Source organism: Vigna umbellata, chromosome 11 (assembly GCF_029865625.1).
Source record: "Vigna umbellata cultivar VRB3 chromosome 11, Vumbellata_1.0, whole genome shotgun sequence".
Lineage (NCBI taxonomy): Eukaryota > Viridiplantae > Streptophyta > Magnoliopsida > Fabales > Fabaceae > Vigna > Vigna umbellata.
Window position 1 is genome coordinate 13,258,216 of NC_142175.1, and position 22,077 is coordinate 13,280,292.

At 32.5% G+C, this 22,077-nt stretch overlaps 1 pseudogene; it reads left to right on the forward strand.

The window, feature by feature from the left end:
- The first annotated feature begins 14,392 nt into the window (after nucleotides 1-14,392).
- LOC124848884 (auxin-responsive protein SAUR36 pseudogene) lies at nucleotides 14,393-15,445 on the forward strand (annotated as a pseudogene).
- Nucleotides 15,446-22,077: the final 6,632 nt, after the last annotated feature.

Here is a 22,077-nt window from a genome sequence, read left to right on the forward strand (position 1 = left end):
CTGTTAAAGTGCTGAGGTCCAGCTATATTGGTGTAGTCAGCAAGAGTTCTTCTGATATTATTGTTCTCCATATTTTCTGTGCTATGAACAGAACCTTGTGGTGATGGTTGCAACAGAGTTTCCGGAGGAGGGAAAAGTTATCTAGATGTTCGGATTCTTCTCCTCCGTCTACTCTCGTCTAGACCTTCAAGAAGAGGTTCTGTTGTTTTCTTGCTCCTAGTTTGAATTGCCTCCTGCATACACAAGAACACAAAACCCTAGAATATTTGGTTAGCACAAAAAGATATAGGAGAAGATAAAAACAGAAAACAGAAAATAAAATAAAATAAAATAAAAACCGAAAAAAATAAAAACAGAAAATAAAAACAGAAATTCAAAATTAAAGTCAAAGGTAATCAATAATCACACAAATTAACCAGTTAAACCACGAATCCCCGGCAACGGCGCCAAAAACTTGATGGACAAATTTATGAACACCAAAATATGATGTCACAAACTTGTTTTTCAATCGGCAAGTGTGACCGAATCGTTCAAGTAATAAACTTGGTAAGACCAAGTATCGTTCTTCCCAAAGGACTCACGGCCTAGTTTAATTGTGTGGTTTCTTGATTAGCTAAGACTTAAAGACGAAATATTTGGATTTTATATGCAAAAGACGAAAATTAAATATGTATGCATGAAGTTTTGATCAATGGCAAAAAAAAAACAAAAGATAAACACTTTCAATGAAATATATGTATGAATATGTTGTTGGGGGTCAATTTCATCTTATCCACTCTCATATATTTTAGGAATTCAACATTCAAATCATCATTGTTAATGCCACTCTCTAAAGTACCTTTCAAGAAGGCTTCTCCCCAATCACGAGTTCATACAATTCCTAGCATTCCTAATGATCAGTTCATAAGTGCAGGAGCTTAACGACAACCAATATAATATTGGGAGAAATTCCCCGGATCTAGACTTCCCCGTACGCGCCCGTATCGACAAAACCAATAATCATGCATCGAATGAGTTAAACAATGCAAGCATTAAGCAAAGAGGAAAAACCCTAACTAATGATGAAAGAAAGCATAGATCTTAAATAAAAGATGTAAAAACAAATTCCATATATGAGAGCTTCAAAAGATTACATTGATTCCCCAACAAACATACAGAGTTTAGCTCACCATATTCATGGTGAACCTAGATGAATAACAATGAAAGAATGAAAGATAAAACCCTAAAAAGGTGAAGAGGAAGCCTCAGCATCCAAGATCCTCCTTCAAAGGGGTGGAAGAGAGAGTGTTTTCTTCGTTCCAGCCAAAGATACCAACCCTAGGAAACCCTAAAGCTTATATATTATTCGTAAATTACAGAAAATTAGGTCCAAGCCCATTAAAGTGCCGCTCAGCGGTAAAATACCGCTCAGCGGTAAGTGCGTGTCACGTTTCTTCCCCTCAACGGCCATTTTGCCCCTCAGCGGTCCTCCCGTGAGCTCCTGAGTGCCGCTCAGCGGTAAACTGCCGCTCAGCGGTGACTTCGGCTTCTCCTTTTGCACTTTTTGATGTCTTTTCTGATTCCATATCTCTCCTTCTTCACTTCTTTCACCAAATTCACCTTAAAACCTGCACAAAAACACTGAAATCAAGCATAAACCTGTCCAGCTCTCTTATTTCTGAAAATATGAAGAAAAGCATGATTTCAAGCTAGTTTCTAAGTATAAAGGTTGCTTTTAGTATCAATTTTAAGCATGAAAATAACAGTTTTTCAACTGTTATCATAGATCTTTGGTTCTTAGAGCTTTTCTTGCCTTTGTAAGATATCACAACGTTTTCTGAAAGATATGAAAGTGTAAAGATTAAAACTTCTTACATAAATCAAGTCAGACATCAATATATAATTTTTCACAAAACAGACGCGTTTTAATCGATTTGACTATTAATGTAGTTGAATACATTTGACAGTTGTAACAGAATAATAGCAGTCAAATGCATTAATTGAATGTGCACTTAATGTAATCGATTCATAATAAATGTTTGGTCAACATATTTAAAAATATGACCGTTGTGACAGTTATGTCAAGCATTTAATCAGTTTTCAAATCAATAACAAACTTAGTCGAATACAAGTTGCAGGCAATCGATTAAGTAGAAACACTTAGCACATTTTTTAAAACTTTTCTTCACAAAATTCATCACAGCACATTTGAAAATTATTTTTGCAAACATACGAGTTTTAATCGATTTCACCAATAATGTAATCGACTTAAAACTGTTGTTTTGCCACACTCTAAAGTTCAATAATGCTTGTGGTTTTTCATTTCCGAAAACATATGTTATGCATCCACAGATAAAATCACATATTAAACACAGTGGTATGCTATAATCAACACAATAATGTTCACATATATACTTTTACAAATATAACAAAGTCAGCATAAGCATATGACATGTATAACACAATACAGACATGTGTTATTATTAATTATGTGTTGTCATCATCAAAAACACAATTATCACTGAGATTGTGGGTTCAGCTAACCAGTGTTCCCCTATCAATAATCTCAACACATCACATTGTCTTTATGGACTTTAATGCACCTAAGACTTATCAAATTGATCAAAAGGGTTTCTCACACACTAGAATTGATATGAAAACATGTTTATAACTAAAACAAGGTACCTCATTGATTATTAGACCCAACCTAGGTGCATTAAACCCATATGACAACTCCAAAAGTACCCAAACCCAAATCTACACTTTCTAACTCAAAACTCTACAAACTAAAGGTATGAGCAAATCTTAAATGACTCAATAACAGACCCCAAAACATTCGTTCTAACCCAAACCCTCTAATATAGAATCTCACTAGTCAAAACCCCTAAAACTAGCTCCAAACCAAGTTAAATTCAACCTATCAACTATCAAATATTCTTGCATCAGATTCCTACCATTCACAAAGTTCAAAACAATTTTAAATCACTCCTAAACATTCAGTTTTACATCAAACTTGCTTTCTTTATATTTTCGCCTATCAAAACCTTTGAAATTGAACCTAAAACCTATCAAAACCACCATATTGACCCATACCAATTTACCTATCAGATTTTTTACCAACTCAAGGTAGTAACAAGTCACAATTAACATGTAACCGAAAAGAAAGATCAAATTTCTCAATCCACCCTTTATCTCAAAAACTTGCCTATTAAAAATCCCATTTTTCAACCATAAAACTTCGGTATTTGATAACTACTCATCCAACAAACATTCCTACCAAAAACAACCATTAATTCAGTTTAAATCCATGCAATTATGACAACACCAAATATCAAACTCACGCCATTCAAAGTATATAAACATCATATTATGTGTAATTTTTATCCAAACACAAAAAAGTACTAAAATAATCTTCAAAATTACATTCAATTCATATAGATACTAAATTCATACCGCAAACATAATTTAAAGCAAAGTCAAACATTTAGTTTCCCTTACCTTTTAGAAACTTCAACCAGCTCTAGAGAACCCTACTCTACTCCCTCAACTCCAAGAAACCATAAAACATCTATAAACAATGAAAACATGATCAGGGGATGTCATTAGAACCCCTGATCAGTAGAGAACCTACGAGAAAGCTCAAACCATACATCTGATAGAGGAAAAACCCCACTTGCATTGAAGAACGCGAAACTAGAAAAAAGAGCAGAAAACTAACTTACTCTTTTTGATAAGCTAATCAAGTGGACTTGAAGATCTCACCGCGAGGATCACACGAGTAGTCTCCGATCTTCAAAAAGATAAACATGGTGTAAGAACCCTTAGAGAGAAGATAGAAAACTCTATAAAAATATTTCTGAAAAGATGATGTGTTTTAAAATAATAAAATTCTTTTTCACAATTCCTTTTATATTAAAATCTTTTAATATTAAAATAATAAAGTCTCATTATTTGAACTATTATCACTTCTAAAATACCATTTTCTAGGTCTTCACACGTATATTCTAAATAAAAAATTATGTTTTAATTACAAAATACAATATAATAATAAAATAAAAATTCCGTTATCTTTTATTAAAATATTTTCTAGATTACAGTATTTTGTTAATTAAATCAAAATTGACTTAAATCTAATTATTAACCTTAGATATTTTATCCATATTTAAGTATCATGTCAGTCTCGCATCAATCGAAACGTACAAAATTAAATGCAAATTTGTATCAACTTGATATTTATTTCACTATTAATTTGTATCAACTTCCGTATATTAAACGCTTATTATTTATATTTATACTTCTGAGAGAAGTTGAATATAAAGAAAATTATTATATATAATTTTCTATTATACAAAAAGGCCAATTACATAAGGTTGAGTATTCAGCATCAAGTGTACATCTCCGTACGCAAAGTAACTAATATAAACGACATTAACTAAAAACTTAAATATGATGTTTGATTAGTCGTCTTATTACCATAATCAACACGATTAATTAAATATTTTTAATAAAATTTCAACAGATTATATTAAAAAACATTTCAAATAAGAAAATCACTGTCTCTTTGTGTTCCAACTTCATGTTATATATAGCCAAATGTTGAATACAAGTTTTCCCACTCAATTTAAAACTTACTATTTTTGTCGTCATGAATAAAAGTAAAACATAACGTTCAGCATGTGACATGTCAATTATTGTTAATATTGTGATTATTATTGTTATAATCATAAGATAATCCTAATTATGTTTATAATAAATGAAAAATATCTAGCTAAATCAGCAAGTTTAATAGAAAAATTATGAGTTAGTTACGTTGTCCTTGTGAACCCATATTAAGGAGAAAACTAGCCAACAACCAATCAAAATAGTCAAAGTTTTTAATAAAATAATTTATTTGACCAGTCTTTTAAATTTGCTTTTCTTAACTGATCTAAAAATTATATTTTCAGACACACACAAAAATGGATTTTTATTTTGTAATTAACATTAATTGATTTAAAATTGTACATACTATTTTTTATTTATTTATTGCTTGATATATTATGTAATATTAAATATGTATCTATATTCAGTTTACATAACGAGTCATTTAATTTGTTAAATATTGATGCTTATCATATACAAAATTGGTAATAAAAAAATTGGTTTACACAATTGCTTTAAAAATTGATTTTTTTTTAACATATCTCTATATATTTTTTTAAACACACGCACATGGATTGTCATTTCATTAGATATGAAATATTTTATATCTAGTATAAAATCATACCTAAATGACAAAAGTCTGAAAAATTTTGTCAAACGCTAACCACGTTCGTTGAAATTATGTACATCAAAGAAACTAGCAAGAACAACACCATTTATTTTTTATTTTATTGTTATGTGTTGTGTTGTGGGCATCAAAAGTTTTGCATATATTAATTAAAAATTATGTTAATATAAATTTGAATGTAGTTATTATTAAAAATTTCAATATTGTTAACTTTTTTGGTATTATATATGTTTATCCATCTTTCATGAGAGTTTAGACACTTTGTATGTAGAAAAATATGGTATGGCACTTATAATATAGCAATTGATCGACAAAAATCATCTCATATCTAATTAGTAAACCCTAACCCTAATTAGAGGTTAAGATTTATAATTGATTTTACCCAAAAGCTAATTTTCTAGTTTTTAATTAAAAAATAAATACACTCAATCAGCTGAATACGAAAATTTTACAAATGACATTTTTGTCATTCAACTGCTTTATTATAAGTGCTCATTCCATATTTTTCTATATACAAAATACTTAATCTAGAATTGCAATACTATTATCCTACGATAATAGAAAATTTAATTACAAAGAACCTTTGATAGTAAAAATTTGTAACTGAAGTCAAAAGAGAAAAAAAAAACAAACTTTGAGTCAAAAAAACTAATAAATATCTCTCTTACAAAACCACAAAACTACCTATAAGATAGGGTGTTGCTCCCTCCACCACCACGTATACTTCCTCCACCTCCCCACATTATTTTAAATACAATTATATCAAGTTAAAAAGATTTTTACTTTTACCCTATTTTAAATAATTTGAAACCCTAATTTTACTTTCCTAACACCCACCCACACAACTCTCTTCCCCTTTCCCCATTTCCGTTTCACCTCCCCACCTCGCGTGCGCTTCCATTCCTTTTTCTTCAGTTTTACAAAATCATTACGTTTAAAAACTAATTATATATCACATCCAAAATTAAAATTTTAAATATAAGTTAGCTCATAATAAATAAACTAGTTTTCAACACCCATAAAGGGGAGAGAGAAAGGTGTGGTGGTGGAGGGAGCAACACCCATAAGTTAGCTTATAATAAATAAACTAGTTTTCAACTGATAACTGCTAAGTTGACATATTAAATTAAAAATGTTTAATAAAATTATTGATAAATGAAAAATATATAAAAATATATAATCACATAAATTTTATTTTATAAACAAAATGTATGCCTTTGAGAGAAAAAATATTATCATGCAACTATAATTTTATTAATTTTTCAAAAAATTAAATTTTAAATTTAAACTAAAAAAATAAAAATACACACAATAAATACTTAAAATTTTACTACTTAAAATAAATATTTAACATCTTAAATGTTGAAATCACTCTTCAACATCTTATTAAACACAATCAAGATAATATATAAAAATATTGAAAAAAAGTGTATTAAAATATATAAATAGTAATTGAAAAAAAACTATAAATAAGAAATCTTTTAAATACCATGCTTTAAAATACCTTATTGTATGGTATATAATATCAACCGTTCGATTCATCCACTCAAAGTAGTTCGGTCCAACCACTACAATAAATATTGGTCCATAATTGGACCAACGTTTAAGTTATTATTGGGCCAATAGTTCAACAAACGATAAAATAATTAAAGATATCTTATTAAGGATATTGATAACTAATTAAAGATATTGATAAGTTGTTTATCAGTAACCAACCGAATGTAAAGGTAAGTTTGTTTTTATTTTATTGGCTCTGTGTTGGTTTAGGATCCATGAGACACTTATAAATATACAAGTCGAAAGCCAAATATATTCCACTTATATTCTACTTACGTTCAACTTAGACTCCCATACATTCTACCTATGTCCGATCATAAAATCGCTCCTAACTTGAGCGTCGGAGTGCCTTTTGCAGGTACCTCCCCCATCCAAAGTCCAACCGAACGACATCCAGAGTCCAAGCAAGCAGAACACTCAATTTCAGCGTCGAAAAGTAGCAAAGTCACGTCAGAAAAGGTTAATCCCTCGATCCTACAAATCTCTACGAAATAAGAAATCTTTTAAATACCATACTTTAAAATACCTTATTAATATTTTATATTAATCAAACTAACAAATAAATTAATAACTATCTTATTAATCTTAATACACTCTACCATAACATAATCATACAATTCATTTTTACTTTCCTTTATTCTCCATGAATGATCGATCTCATGGAAAACTTCCCGTGTGACCAGAATATTGTGTGTGAATAATTGATTTGTATCCCTATTACTATTGATTTTCCAAATTTTGTAACTAAACCCTAATTGACTCAATAAATTTAAATGAGGCGTGTCACATTTTTCATAACAACGTGAGCGTCACGGATTCTCAGTTATCAACGCGCCCGCAGGACTGATGGGCTCACCCAACGATGCTGTCGGTTTCAGGTACACGACCGTACTACGGAACCGTACTTCAATTTCGTCATTCCATTTTCTCATAGGTTTATTGTTCTTGTAAAAAAAAACTGCTTTTTGCTTCTATTGTTGTTTAGTTGAAATTTAAAACCGACCCGAACAAAGTGAGATGTGACTTTTGGCAGTGGGAAAGGGAAAAGGAAAGTTGCATGAAAGGTGGAGGCAAAGTTGTGTAGCGTAGGTTGGCGTTTTGAATTCGCAAGCACTTCATTGGTTGAACATTTCGTTTCCCTCTTTTAATATTTTGGTTTGGATAATGACTCGTGTTATTAATATTATACACCAATATTGAATTTGGGAGTGTTTGAAAATGAATGTTATTTGAAGTGTTCTTTAGAGAGCTAGTGGAAGACAGTTTTATTACTTGTTGGCTGTAGTAGTGGATGGTGATGTGGTAAATAATAATCTTTTGGAGCTTTTAATGTTGGCTCGACTTTCAATATATTTAACTATTATTGTAATTTGCATCAGTTATGTTACCCTGAAACACGTAGATCAATTGATCGGATTTAATTTCATAGAAAGTTTTGAGTTTAAACTCTAGATTTACAAATGTATTATATTGTGTAGTTGGAAGCAAAATACACACATCTCAGTTTAAACGTATGGCTCCAATTCAACTAAATAAATAGTTGACAATTTGTCAAAGCTTTCCAAATTTTTTGTTCCCTCTTCTCATTAAACCAAATGTTGACAAATTAGTCATTGAGATTAAATGGATCTGTTTTAATGATCTTCAATATGTTGGTAAGTTGGGTTGGTTACTTAAGGAATACCTAATATTGATATCACATTATATGAAAATTGTATGCTGCATATTCATATCGTTATTTAATTTTATTTATTTATGTTAATGATGAATTTAACTATGATAAATGAAGTAAACATAACTTTGATCTTGTGCTAATATGATTGTTTGACTTTATTGAAAAAATATACAATTGGTAAAATAGATATATAAAATTACATATATAGTTCAAGTACAATATTATTGGATATTTTAAATCCAAAATAAGTATTACGTACATACATAAATAATTATATATTAAAGATGTAAATGGGTAGTGTTGTCTCAAATTAAAAGTAATAAAACGATATTAAAGTATTTTGATAGTATTTTTAATCGAATAAGACAAAATAAAATTTTAGGAATGTTATTTTAGACTTTTTACATGTTGTAGACATAATTGTCAGAGAAAACGTAAATTTATGTCAGTTACATTTATAAAAAAAAAAAGTAAATTTAAGTAATTTTATTTTCTCATATTTACACCAAATTTCTTTTTCTTTATCTTCTCCTTCTCTTTTTTTTTTCTTTTCTTTCTCTTTCTTTTTTTTTTCTCCTTCTTTTTTTTTCTCCTTCTCCTTCTTCTTCTATTTCTTTTTTTTCTCCTCCTCTTCATCTAATAAATATAAAATTAATTAAACAAAAGATTATAAAACTCACACTTAAGACAAACAAAAAGGACAATCATACACATAACAATAACTGATTTTCCCAAAAAGCAATCATGCACACCAACCCTATAGTAAGAAGAAGGTTTAATACATCATTTGGTTCCTACTTTTGGGGATTTGGTTCAAAATGGTCCTATCTTTTGAAAAAGTTCAATAAGACCCCATATTTTGTTTAAAAATGTTCAATTCAGTCCTTTTCGTGGATGCTGTTAAAAACATAACGGTGTTGATGTCACTGTAACCAAATCTGAGTGAGGTGTTATGTTAGATGTATACGTGGCACTGTGAAGTGAAGTGAGTTGGTGCAAGCAACCCCACCGGATTTGGATGATTACGTGGCCAAATCAGAACAGCGAAGGTCACTATACCCAAAACCAGATTTGTTCATCAGGATCTCCATCACTTTGTTGCAAGCAACCCCACCGGTGCAAATCCACCAAATCTTGAGAAGAAAGATGTGTTTGAGTCGTTGTCGCTCACAAGCTTCACTATCGCGACTCTATCGTAAATCACCCCGAAGTTGTCCGGAGTGATTGTTGTTGAAAGAATGACCCTTCATTACGAAGGTGCCACCGTCGCAAGTGCTTTTCGAAGACAGCCACCACGACTCCATTGTAGACCACTAACAAGGGAACGTCACTTCCTGAAACAGAGCTCCGCTGTGAATGTATAAGGGAGCTTTTGTTAGGGAAAAGAAGAAATAGAGTGCCTCGCCAGACCTGTAAGAAAACCAGAATCAAAACCACCATCACTTCGAACGCAACCAAAAATCATTATGTTTCCAATGATCACCACTGCTTGCGAGAGCTCCACGATAGAAAACATGGCGGTGCACCGAAAAAGGGATCAAGATTGGGGTTTTATGAAACCCACGATAGAGAGAGGAAAAACCCATGGATCACTAGGTTAAAAGTGTGAAAGGATTAGCCATGTTCGATGTACGACGCACTGTTGGTGAAGAAGGAAGGAAGGCAAAATTGCTTAAAAAGATTGGGGATTTTTTCCCAATTTAGGGTTTCTGATTCTAATTTCCACTTTAGGGTTCTTAAAACGTTAGGGTTTTAGATTGGAATTTTCTTTGATTTTAATTAAAGAACACACACTTCACTTTACAGTGCCACGTAATCATCCAACATAACACCTCACTCAGATTTGGCTACAGTGGCATCAACACCGTTATGTTTTTAACGGCGTCCACGAAAATGACCGAATTGAACATTTTTAAACAAAATATAGGGCCTTATTGAACTTTTTCAAAAGGTAGGACCATTTTGAACCAAACCCCCAAAAGTAGGGACCAAATGATGTATTAAACCTAAGAAGAATAAGAAACTAACCTCAATACAAAAAAAAATTCAAACAGAAAGTTGTTTCCCAATGAATGGCACACGATAATGATTAAAAATGTAACTTTTGGTCACCAATGAAAGTTCTAACTTGCACAAAATGGTTATGGCTATCAAGAGGCAGCTTCACACAAGGGAAAAAGTGAGGAGAAATTAATGTTAGAGGACTTTTGTAGATGCATTTTCGTCTTATTTATAAGCATTAGATGTAAAAAAGTGTTTTTATGTTTGGCGCTAATAGGTTATACATAAATTTACGTCTGTTGTATATGCATTAGATGTAAATTTACATCTGACTAATATACACCAGACGTAAAAACTCTTTTTCACATCTGTCACTTTTAAGTTAGACATAAATATTAACCGTTTAATGTCATCATGTATTTTATACGTTTGTTGTTTACTTATCAAACATAAATTTAGTGACATAATAAGTTGTTTTTTTATTGAATATTTGGTAATTAAAATGTAATTTTTTTGTAATAGATAAATATAAACATCAAATGACAATCTCATATATCAATAAAAAGGTTAAGTCTCCATATCACATTATATTCGTCTCTTCGAACATCCTATTAAAGATAAATAGATTATTAAAGGGTTATATCAAGAGAGTATGTAATAATTTGGAAAGCTAAATCATTCTTCCCTTTTATAATTGTAAATTCAAGTATATTTCCATTCTTATTTCTTATGATTAACTTAAGATAATATAATGTGTTACCCACGTAGAGTTTCTTTTTATAGATGTGAAGAAGTTGTTTTGATTATAAATGAAACAATTTGGTAAAAGTATTATGTGCAGTTCTCTAATAGAAATTTGTTGTGATCTAAACTCATTTGTAGTTATTTTTTCAATAACAAGAAACGTAATAAATCCACTACCAAAAAGGCCTTTTGACGTTTGTTATTTTGGACATTCAACATCCAACCCCGTCCCAACATCAAATTGGGAGACGACAATTTGATGTCGGATTCCATATGGGATGTCAAGTGACGTCGGGTGCCACGTGGACAAACATCAAAACTGACGTTAGCTGCCACAACACTGATGTTAACTTGCGTTGAGCGCACCTCTGCCTCGATGAGCTAGAAAATCCTGGTGAGCCATTAAAACCAATAAGACGTCGGGCTGTGGATTACCAAACGTCAATTGACGTTCGTTTTGACACTAACCGACATCCATTTTTGTTTTTTTTAATTAATTTATTTTACAATATTACCAAGCCTGAAATACAGAAAATCATTCCAACACATCAAAAAATTATATATACTAAAGCAATCCAAAACTTAAACTATCAAGAGTAAAGTAATTAACGTATTCAACAAAAATAAAATTGTTCCTAAAGGAATGGCCATAGGTCCTAAGTCCATCTCTATAGAAGATACGTTCTCCACTCTTGTCGTAGGTCCTAAGTCCATCTCTATAGAAGATACGCTGCCCACTGTTGTCGTATCTTCTTAATTGTCCTTTGATATAGGTTATGTATTCTTGAAACACTACAAAATTAAGTCAAATTCATTATGTTTACATACAAATGTTCAAAGATGAATGTAATTTGTAATGTTTGGAAGGTAAGTATTATTACCTCAATACAATCATCTGTAGTTCTTGCTCAAATGATGGTTTTAATCCAAGACATGACATAATAGTCACACTCCCATGAATCTAGTTGCTTGTTACACTAAAATGATAAAGGAAATAGTTTCATATATAGATCATACAATAACAGTAAATGAATAAGAACTATAAATGAGTTACAACCTTTGGATATAGGATTTGAACTAGCTGACCTCTAGTTTTCCCATAACTCTATTTACATTGAAAACATAAGGTAATATGAATATAACTATATTCATCATAAGAAAACCATTACAACATGGATTTGTAACATTTGAAACATAAAAAAAGAAACACTTACATTTGTAGCATAGATTTCAACTCATTTTTCATCCTCTTGTGTAAGGAACAAAACCATAGAATTGTGTATTGTCTTGGTATGATGACCATGAGTTACCAATGAGACATATCATGAATCATAAATAGTTAGTGGACTAGTTAAGTAAACTTTAATAAAATTTTACATTTTGTAACACATACCCATCAATATATGGCGCAAGGTACATGTCTCTTTTTGACTCAGTCATCCATGTTTACAAATATTTTTGTTTGCTATGAAGTGTGTTACTAGAAGGTTGAGTAGTCTGAGGTTCAATAAATCCGTAATGGTAGACCGACTTTGGTCTACAATGACTATGTTCATGTACCATGATGGAAGACGCTTGAGGAGAAGACAAATTAGAGCTGCACGAGTGCTATTCAAACCTCCTCAAGCTTCCTCGGAGAGTAAATTGTAGTGTAAATGAAGAAGAAACTTGAGAATGAGAGCTCACTCGAAGGAAAAGTAGAAGTCGAATGCAAACAAGCCTAAAGAGAGATCAAACTCACTAGAACCCAAGGAACTAGGGTTTATTCGGGAGAAAACCCTAAAATGATGAAGGAACCTTAATATGGTGAGGAAAACCTAATTTGGACCAATTAAATGATTGAAACGTAAGATTGATCGGCATAAAAGTGTTTAAATGGTGAAAACAAGGAATTAAACGGTTGAAATTGAAGAACAAGGTGAAAGAGGAGAAGAAACCCTAACGAAGGGTTTAAATCTAGGAATGATTTAGTTGAAAAGAAGGAATATGTGGTTGCAATGGTTGAGGCAAGGCAAAATATGAAAGAAGATGTTGAATTTGTGAAGAAATTGTGAATGGCATAAGAGAATTTGTAAAAATAATAAATATTGACTTCACTTTTGAGGTATTTTCGTAGCTTATTAACATTTATGAAATGGGATTGGACGTCAAATTTGCATTAGACGTCGAGGCGCTTATAGCCGACGTCTAAAGTCAATAAAAGAGTGATTTTTCAGTTCTTCTAATAAAACATTTGACATTTGATATAAAGGGATCGACATTTAATACATATTTGACGTCAGGAACCTTGTAACTGACGTTTATAATAAATTTTGTTTACAAAACGGTCATATGTCTTTTCTTATATTAATTATTCATTTATTGAATGTTAACGCGTGGTGTTAAACATTATTTTTATACTAATAAAAAATAAATTATATTCTTTATTCTAATCGTGCAGATAGAGTAAACTGAAATCTATTGTAAAGAAACTAAATTTCATAGAAATTTTTGATAAAGACAATTATATTTAAGCTCAAGAAAATTAAACATGATTTCAAAATAAAACTAAAAAACATACTCTTAACATAATTAAATAAAAATATAAATTTGTTAAAGTTTGCTGAAATTACTTATAATGAAACAATAACATGACACTGTAAATAACAAAAAACCGTATAAAAGAGTCTGATAAGTAATGTATTTAAAAAAGAGAATATATTCCTATTTAGTTAATTGTTTGAAATATAATGATATTTTGATCTCCAAACTTTTAATTAAGTTTGTCCGAGTGAATAAAAAGAAATTAATTAAGTTTGTCCGAGTTAATAAAATGAAATAAATAGATATATTTTAGTAATAAAAATAAATATGGTTTGTTTAATATAAAAATATATTGTTTGATATATTTAAATTTTTTATATTCATTTAATATTATTTTTTTAAAAAAAATATAAAAATTTATGTAAAAGATATCCTTTTACCACTTTTATGTTAAACGAATGTAAAATTTGTCATGATATTATTGTTCTTTAATATATTAATATATTGTCGGGTTGCATTGGAAAACGCCACGCACGCAGACACACTCTCATCTGAACATCGTGCAGTTTCTTCACTAATATAACGTTTGACCCTTACAACACCCATTTCATTGAACCTTCCCACTCTCTTATAAATATTCCCAAATTCCTGCGCCAACATCATTGGACGGACGCTTCTCCTTCTCTTTCCAAAAACCTTTCAACTCTTCACTTCTCCTAAAGCTCATTTACATGCCAAACATGCCCTCATCTCTCTCTCATCCTTCACCCCATTCATCATCCTCTTTCACTCAATTCCTCATCTAATGAAAACAATAACCTTCCACAGCTATTTTACCTCACAACTCCCACATTGCTTAGAAACCTAAACGAAGGGCACTTTATATATCGAAATTTGTGTTCTTGTGGAGCTTTTTTCTCGATGACCATGCAGTTCAGACTAGGCAAGCGCGTTTTCCGTGTCGCCACATGGGTCTTCCGTCGGGTTCGGTTCAGAACCCGATCCAACAGATATTGTCGTCTCGGATCCACCTCTCCTTCGCACAGTTACAGTCATAATCCCATGACGAAGCTTCTTACATGGGGGACAAAGTTGAAGAGAGGAGCGCAGTCTCTCTGTAAGAAATCCGGATCGGGTCTCGTTTGCGAGAGGGCTCTGGCGGTGCCGAAAGGGCACTTGGCAGTTTACGTGGCCGAGGACAACGGCGAGTGTCGCCGGGTTTTGGTGCCAGTGATTTACTTCAACCATCCTCTGTTCAGCGGGTTGTTAAGGGAAGCTGAGAAGGAATTCGGATTCGAGCACCCCGGTGGGATCAAGATTCCGTGCCGACTCACCGAGTTTGAACGGGTCAAAACCCGGATAGCGTCCGGGTCGGGTTTACGTGGGAGAACCCGAAGGTTGGGGTGGCGGCTGCATTCTTCTTGACTGTTGTTGAGACGACGGGATTTTGGTGAATTGCGAATTTACGATGACGACGATAAAGAGTTATGCTTTTTTTCTTTCCTTTTTGTGTTAGATTAGGTTGCAGTTATTGTTTTTGGTTTCTTTTGATCGGAATTTCTTGGGGGTGGTGTTGTGCTCTGGTTGTTTGGGTATTTTTTTATTGGACAGGTTTGAACATAAAGTAGAATTAGGGATACCATATGTATAGATTAAACTCTCACGATATCATTTGAAGAATTTTTTTTCCTTCTGAATTTTGAACTTTTACCATAACTAAACAAACAATTACTCGTCGTCGTTGTCTTTATATTGACAATAACTTGATATTTGGTGGTGCTGAAAAGAAAGTTTTATTCATTAATTTCATTTTATGATCTATGTCTAGACACGTACATATCTACTTACAAAGTCCACATTATCACCTTTTAACAAGAGGCTCAAGATTATTGTATCATGTTAATTTAGGCTTATCCACACAAAGTTCATTAAAATACTTTAAATAGGGTAATGATTAAAATGTAGGTATTCTTCCTTAGGAAAATGATACTTTAACAACTATTTTTGACAACATTTTGACATGGGACAGGTGTCAAAATGCTATTGGTCCAGGTAGAAAATGGTTTCAGATTTTTTAATGACGTGGAAAGAGATTTCAGTCGAAGAGAGGTTTCAAATTTGAGGGTTTCATTTTAAGTTTTGGAATTTGAATTTGGGGCATTGGTAGCGAGAGAAGAGAAGCTTGAGAGAGAGCGAGAACCCTAGAGTGAGAGTGCCGCCGGAGTCCGTCTTCCTTCGACCAGCCACGATTGTCGCCAGAGTTCGTGTTCCTCCGACCAGCCACGAGTGCCGCCGGAGTCCGTCTTCGTTGGACCAGCCACGAGTGTCGTCGTTCTGCCCGAAGGTTCCGCCATTTCGAAGCATCGTTCAACGCCGAAACCACCATTGACATGGGTTTTAAAGCTTCCTGTCGTTTGTTTCGCTACAACCTCCGTTTGGAAGCACTGTCGTAGGTGAAAACCACCATTGAAGACGAAAAAACATAGTTTGTAAGTTTCCGTGGTTCGTTTTGATTTTCTTTTCTTGTTGTTGTTCGGTGATTTTCACTTATTTTAAATATTTGAATTTTTTTATCATTTCAGGATTGTTGTATTTTTTGGGTGCAAAGTTACAAAAATTTTACACGCGAAATACTTTTAATTGTTATGCAGGTGATCTCAATGAAACATATTTTATAGGAAATGTTGATGAAGATTCTCGCCAAGTAGTAAAATACACTTATGAGTTCTTGGAGAAGGAAATATTCATTGGTATATATCCATTTGATATCAATTATAGCAGTCATAAATTTCTTGCTTGTTATGTTTGATGTGTATCATAAATTTTCTTATTCATAAATAAAAACTACATATGATCTTAAAATTGTTGATTTGGCCATTCTCTTCAATCCCAAATTTTAAGGTAATAAAGCACCCTGTCATTAACATAATAAATTAGGACATAAGAACATGTTGAGTAAGTAGTGAATCATACCATATGAGCTACTCGGTATGTTGTAGATAAGCATGTATTGAAACTATTAGTAGTTGATGTTTATGGATGACCATACAAGTATGCATTTTGCATTCAGATTATATTGTGCTTATTTGGTTTGAAATACTTTATAATTAAAATGTATATATATTCACTTCAAATTGAAGCTCAAGTGAAGAGGAAGAAAATGAAATATCAAAAAGTTTGAGGCACAATGGGAGCCACAAAGCTGATTCTGACTACATAGCTGCTTCTTGGGAAGAAGAGTAGAAGACCAAGTGTTGTTTAAGGTAACACACACAACCTTTCAGTATATTGTATCTCTAACACATTCTTTGTAAACCATTTTCCAAATTATAAACAAGTGAACTGAATATTGAAATGCATAATTTGTGATTTCTAATAAATTTGTTAATATTATCTTTATGTTGTTTACATCTGATAATGTGTGTAGGTATCATATAGAAGAAGCAAAAATCTGAGCTTGAGTAAACCTCCAAAGTGCTAAAGCAGAGGCCAGTCAAGAAAGTTCGAGGTATTTCATTGTCATTGATAAACTATACTTTGTGTAACAAATTTGTACAGTTTCTTGCACAATAAAAGAAATAGGCAGAAAAGAGGAATGTGATATAAAATTAATGGATAATAAAAAAGGATGAAGAGAAAAAATACTATAAAAAGTGTTTAATTAATAAATAACTAGTATGAAAATGATATTCTAAGCCATAGATGTACTACTACCATAATATAAGTAGTATGAAAAAGGTATCTTAAGCCATAACTATAATAGCCGTAATTGTTGAATCCTAAACCAAATGAGTTTAATTCCACTCCTCCTAAACTTTATCGGCTGTTGTTACATGGATTAATGAAGAAGCACATGAGCAAACTTTATCTACTACTGTTACATGCACGATATTTGCAACTGCAGGACCTCGACGATCTCGTGTTCTTCCTACTCTATACAAGGTGATTGCTTCACTCATTAAATATTTTAAAAGTCATGTTTGCAAAGGTCAAATTTCATCAACAATGCTCAAAGTTGAAGATTTATCCAATATTGCAGAAGGTATTTGTTGGAAGTTGGTCTACTGCTTCAACAACAATGAATAATGAAACAAGCAGAAGCCATTTTCATGTTCAAGGATGTGCTTACCTGTTGCATGTAGATGTTTGTTATGTAATTGTTAATGAAAGACAATGATTTGTTATTGTTTTTTTTTATCATTTTTTATGTGAATGTTGTATGAATTTAAACTTGCAAGTTTGGTTTTGTCACCGTTTTGTGACATCAAACTCAACGTACAACACCCGGGTAACAAAATTCCCAAAGTTGTTGAATTGGATTAATATCAATATCGGGAGAAGTTCATCAGAAGTGCTTTGGCTAAGGCATCGGTGAGTTGTTGGTGATTTGATGAATGTGTTAGTGCCATGTATTTTATATTTGGTGTTTTATGTAATGAAATTTGTTAATGACATTGCAGGTTGTTGTTGATGTTGATGTGTCCAAAGAAGAGCTTTGTTATGGTATGGTGACAGACGTTGTTTAGAAATATGGTGTTCCATTTAACAAACAAAATAAAGGAGTTAAGGAGAAATTAATTCGTGTTGTAGAAGAACAAACACAAGTTATTTCGGACATGCAAAGTAGTATTCATGATTTAAGAAAGTTGGTTGAAGCAAAAAATGAAGATAAGGGTGAAGATTTTATGGAGGAACCGTTTTGGGGAAGTGAAGATCCTTGTGAAAGCACAATGTACCATCGTATGAAGGCTGAACCACGAAGACAGATTAAGAGTCATGCAAAAAGAACTCCATTTACTGTAGATGGTAGAAGAAAAAAATGAGTAGTTCAAAAAATTGTTGTAGAATAGGAAATGTAAATGTTAGTTAATATGATGATGTTTGGTATCCTGTTGAAAAATTTAGTTGATTTTGAAAACATTGGTAAAATATTATGAAGGTCATAATGTGACTTAAGGTGTATGTTATTGTTGATGATAGAGCAAGGCTGTTGAAATGACGTTTGTATGGACATGATACATACTTATTTGAACTTTTGTCCGGATGGTGGATTTGAAACATGTTTTGTTGATCTTAGAGAATGGTTATTGAAATGAATAAATTGTCGATTTGGTACTTCATTTTTGAAGAGCGCAATTGATTACAAAGGCATTAAATTGGATTAAATTATTTGTGATACAACATCGTTGCATGACCAAGGAACAATATTTAGTAAAACTCATGGTGAAAAAACAACAAAGGTAGCAAAGGCAAAATAAGTGGGTACTGATAACAGTTGAAAAACTGTTATTTTCATGCTTAAAGTTGACACAAAAAGCAACCTTTACACTTAGAAACTAGCTTGAAATCATGCTTTTATCCATATTTTCAGAAATAAGAGAGTTGGACAGGTTTATGCTTGATTTCAGTGTTTTTGTGCAGGTTTTAAGGTGAATTTAGTGAAAGAAGTGAAGAAGGAGAGAGATGGAATCAGAAAAGTCAACTAGTCAACCAGAAAAGTCAACCAGTCAACCAGTCAACCAGAATACGAAAAAAGTCAACCAGACGAGTTTTGGGCCAGTTTTATGCGATTTTATGATCTGTTTGGGCCTGGACCCGTTTTCTATTATTTTTATGTCCTATTTAAAGACCTAGATGTCTTAGGGTTGGTATCTTTGGCAGAAACGAAGCAAACACTCTCTCTTCCACCCCTTTGAAGGAGGATCTTGGATGCTCAAGCTACCTCTTCACCTTTCTAGGGTTTTATCTTTCATTCTTTCATTATTGTTCATCTAGGTTCACCATGAATATGGTGAACTAAACCTTGTATGTTTGTTGGGGAATCAATGTAATCTTTTGAAGCTCTCATATATGGAATTTGTGCTTGCATCTTAATCTAAGATTTATGCTTTCTTTCATAATTAGTTAGGGTTTTTCCTCTTTGCTTAATGCTTGCTTTGTTTAACTCATTCAATGCATGATTATTGATTTTGTCGATACGGGAACGTAGGGGAAGTCTAGATCCGGGGAATTTCTCCCAATAGTATATTGGTTGCCTTAAGCTCCTGTGCTAAAAAAACTAATTATTAGGAATGCTAGGAATTGTATGAACTCGTAATTAGGGAGAAGCCTTCTTGAAAGGTAATTTAGAGAGTGGCATTAACAATGATGACTTAATGTTGAATTCCTAAACTATATGAGAGTGGATAAGATGAAATTGACCCCCAACAACATATTCATCAATATATTTCATTGAAAGTGCTTGTCTTTTGTTTTAGCCATTGATCAACCTCATGCATACATGTTTATTTTCTTCTTTTGCATATTAAACTCCAATTATTTTGTTCTTAAGTCTTAGCTAATCAACAAATCACATAACTAAACTAGGCCGTGAGTCCTTTGGGAGAACGATACTTGGTCTTACCGAGTTTATTACTTGAAACGATTCGGTCATACTTGCCGATTGTTAAACAAGTTTGTGACATCATATTTTGGTGATCATAAATTTGTCCATCAAGTTTTTGGCGCCGCTGCCGGGGACTCGTGGTTTAACTAGTTAATTTGTGTGATTATTGATTATCTTTGACTTTAATTTTGAATTTCTGTTTTTATTTTCGGTTTTTATTTGATTTGGTTTTATTTTATTTGATTTTATTTGATTTTATTTGATTTGATTTTATTTTATCTTATTTGATTATATTTTATTTTATTTTATTTTATTTTATTTGATTTGATTTTATTTTATCTTATTTGATTTGATTTTATTTTATTTCATTTTATTTGATTAAATTAGATTTTATTTGATTTGATTAGATTAGATTTTATTTGATTTGATTTGATTTGATTAGATTAGATTTTATTTTATTTTATTTGATTAGATTAGATTGTATTTTATTTTATTTTATTTTCTGAATCTTTTATCTTCTGAATCTATATCTTCTCCTATATCTTTTTGTGCTAACAAATCTTTTCTAGGGTTTTGTTTTCTTGTGCATGCAGGAAGCAATTAGAACAAGGAGCAATAAAACAACAGAACCTCTGCTTGAAGGTCTAGACGAGAGTAGACGGAGGAGAAGAATCCGAACATCTAGAGAACTTTTCCCTTCTCCAGAAACTCTCTTACAATCACCACCACAAGGTTCTGTTCATAGCACAGAAAATATGGAGAACAACAATGTTAGAAGAACTCTTGCTGACTACACCAATATAGCTGGACCTCAGCACTTTAACAATATAGCTAGACCTAAAGTCAATGCAGCTAATATGGAGGTCAAACCAGCACTGATTCAACTGGTGAAAAGCAACCAATTTAATGGGTTATCTCATGAAAGCCCATATGAGCACCTCACTACCTTCAATGAGATTTGCAACACAGTCAAAATTAATGGGGTGTCAGACGAAGCTATCAAACTTAGCTTGTTTCCTTTCTCATTGGGAGGCAATGCTAAGCTTTGGTTGAATTCTTTCCCAGAAGAAAGTTTCACAGAGTGGGAAGCAGTGGTCACAAAATTTTTAAACAAGTACTTCCCACAATCTAAGGTGACAAAAGGCAAGCAAGAGATTTCTTCATTTAAGTAGGGTATGGAAGAATCACTGGGGCATGCATGGGACAGATACAAAAGCTTGCTAAGAAAAACACCCACGCATGGCTTTGAAGATCAGGAAGTAGTCTTAACTTTCCTTGGAGGGCTTGGTTCACAAACCAAGATGATGCTGGACGCCTCAGCAGCAGGCAATATTAAATGGAAAACTCCAGAGGAAGCAACAGAGATTATAGAAAACATGACTACTAGTGATAATGAGCTACACAGTGAGAGAGGAGCTCCTATGCAAAAAGGAGTCCTCCAATTACAGACACATGATGCCCTGCTAGCTCAAAACAAAATTCTAACTCAACAGCTGGAGACTCTGACTAAAACTCTTGCACAATTACCCAAAGAGTTGAAAACTGCTGCACAGGTACAAACCCAGTTGTGCGAATTGTGTGGAGGCGACCATATCAATGGTCAATGTGCCTTTCCAGTTGAAGCCGTAGAGGATGTAAACTACATGACCAATCAGTACCGTCAAGGGAGTTACAATCAGGGGTGGAAACCACACCCAAGTATTGGTCAAGGGAAAACTGGGCAAGCTGGTCAATATAATAAGCAGTAGCAGCAACCCACCTTATGGCAACAGTTATCTATGCTTAATGAAAGATCCATGAGGATGGAGGAAACTCTTAGCAATTTCATACAGAAAACTGAGTCTACCCAAAAGAGCACTGAAGCTGCTATCAAAAATTTGGAGACTCAGATGGGGCAGATCACCAAACAGGTGGAAGAAAGGCCAAGTAGAAATTTTGGGGCTA